We start from the raw sequence: 2484 nt of genomic DNA, 5'->3' as shown, positions 1-2484 counted from the left end.
TTATGTTTTAAATCTCTAACTTTCATTCTTACAGCCAGGGTAAGTTTTCTGCTTTACAGGCTCACATGATTAGATTGAGTTAACCTGGATAATTTCCCTATTTGAGATCACTGATTGATAACCTTAATTCCACCTTCAAAGCCCCTTAAAAAAAATTTTTTTTTTTTGTATTTTTCCAATGTTGGAAACGGGAAGGTAGACAGACTCCCACATGCGCCCTACCGGGATCCACCCGGCATGCCCACCAGGGGGCAATGCTCTGCCCATCTTGGGGCGTTGCTCTGTTGCAACCAGAGCCATTCTAGTGCCTGAGGCAGAGGCCATGGAGACATCCTCAGTGCCCGGGCAAACTTTGCTCCAATGGAGCCTTGGCTGCAGGAGGGGAAGAGAGAGACAGAGAGGAAGGAGAGGGGGAGGGGTGGAGAAGCAGATGGGTGCTTCTCCTGTGTGCCCTGGCCGGGAATTGAACCCGGGACTCCTGCACTCCAGGCCGACGCTCTACCACTGAGCCAACCAGCCAGGGCCCCTTAAAATTTTTTAATTGAATTTATTGGTTAATGAAATTATACATATTGCAGGAGCACAATTCTACGATATATCCTCTGCATATTGTACTGTGTGTTCACCCCACAAGGCAAGTCTCCTTCCATCACCATTTATCCCCCTCTACCCTCCTAAGCCTCCCCAACCCCTTTTCCTCCTGCAATCCCCACGCTATTGTCTGTGTCTGTAAGTCAATAAGCAAAGGAAAAAACCCCTTATAAACCAAGTTGTTTTTGTTATTTAATATAACATAGTCACAGGTTCCAGGGACTAGGGCATGGACATCTTGGGAGAGGGCATTATTTGGCCTACCATACTTTATAAATCAGGGATTGGGAACCTATGGCTCGCAAGCCAGATGTGGCTCTTTTGATGGCTGCATCTGGCTTGCAGACAAATCTTTAATAAAAAAAATAATAACGTTAAAAATATAAAACATTCTCATGTATTACAATCCATTCATTTCCTACCGCTCATGTTCATGGTTGCGGGTGGCTGAAGCCAATCACAGCTGTCCTCCAGGACAACACCAAATTTTTATTGGATAATGCATAACGTACACGGGTCGTCGTATGACTCTCACAGAATTACATTTTAAAATATGTGGTGTTCATGGCTCTCTCAGCTAAAAAGTTTCCCGACCCCTGCTATAAATAATTAATTATTGTCTTGGCTGCCCAAGAGTGAGAAACTGTCGCAACCTTTGTCAGGGGAGTCTGCCTAACATTTCTACTATAGGCCGGGCCAGGGCTGAATAGAGTAAATGAAGAAACATGAAGCAGATGCAGGAATGGATATGAGGCAGAAGCTCAGAACATCTGAACTGGAAAGGTTATGGAAATAAGGATCTACCTTCCTCCCTCAAAATGGATCTATGGAGGCCCAGAGAGGTGGTGTGACCTGGCCAAGGTCAGAGGCCACACCAGAGCCAAAGAATTCTGAAAGCAACTGATATCAAGTCTTACAGGGGCTTTACAGAACATGGACATGTCTCTCAGATCTTTGGCTTTGTGTATTTAGCCTACAAAGGCAGGTGGCTCAACCAGCCTGCAGAGCCTTGGAGGAATACGTGACAGTGGCTTTCTTGACTGTAGAAAATTTAAATCTATAACACTATGGCCTGGGGGCATATATGAATATGACTGTGGCCTCTCTATAGCCTGAGGATAGGTGGTCATGATGGCTAGCAAGACATACTCATGTTATTCTTGCAATTCTGACAAGTTCTATTGGCGAGTACTGGGTGCCCTGGTGACCAGATCCCATTGTCCCCCCTTGGCATAGTCACTACCTCTCTGGCTGATGAAAAGACACGGGCCTGCTCTGTGAGCTGTTCTGACACCTGTGGGGAAGGAAACCTGGAGAGGAGTTCCCGCTCTGCTCACTTGTCTCTGAGGGAAGACAGGTGTTCCACCGACCAGCGGCTCTGTTTCAGATCAGCAGGCAGCGGGCTGGCTCCGTAGGGAGACGCGCTGGCTGTTCAGCGGCTTTGTTCTCTCACCTCCTCTGCTCACCCTGGCTCCTCTTTATCTGTGTCTGGAGACTTCCAGCTCCAGCGGTTACATAAGGCAGAGCAAAGTGATCTTGACTAAGAATACATCCACCCCCATCCCTGGGCGATGTGCCTCAGAGGTGAGAAAACTGACTCACTGTATTTCTGACTCTACGAAAGGACAAATATCTGAAAATCTGCTGGATTAATGACAGGGAATAATTTGGTATTTTTAGTACATGAAGGCAGAGTTAGCTGCTATAAAGTCCTGAAAGAGGGAAGCTTTTATTTGAAAAAAAGAGTTCTTGGCCCTGAATGTTTTAGACAACACACTTAGGGACTCCCGAGTAGCAAGGGAGGCCCAGAGAGGGGAGAGGGCAGCGCAGGAGGAAGTGGCGGTGAGGACTTTATCAGCAGCAGAGCAAGGTGGCTGGGGAAACTGTCGATGA

At 47.0% G+C, this 2484-nt stretch overlaps 1 non-coding gene across 1 annotated transcript; it reads right to left on the bottom strand.

The window, feature by feature from the left end:
* Positions 1 to 448: 448 nt before the first annotated feature.
* On the bottom strand, positions 449 to 524 carry TRNAS-GGA (transfer RNA serine (anticodon GGA)). The gene has a single exon. It is a non-coding gene; the product is annotated as a tRNA-Ser (tRNA).
* Between the last annotated feature and the right edge of the window lie 1960 nt (positions 525 to 2484).

This window comes from Saccopteryx bilineata, chromosome 1, assembly GCF_036850765.1.
Source record: "Saccopteryx bilineata isolate mSacBil1 chromosome 1, mSacBil1_pri_phased_curated, whole genome shotgun sequence".
NCBI lineage: Eukaryota > Metazoa > Chordata > Mammalia > Chiroptera > Emballonuridae > Saccopteryx > Saccopteryx bilineata.
The sequence above is the reverse complement of the archived record's forward strand: the minus strand, read 5'-3'. Positions and strand labels throughout refer to the sequence as shown.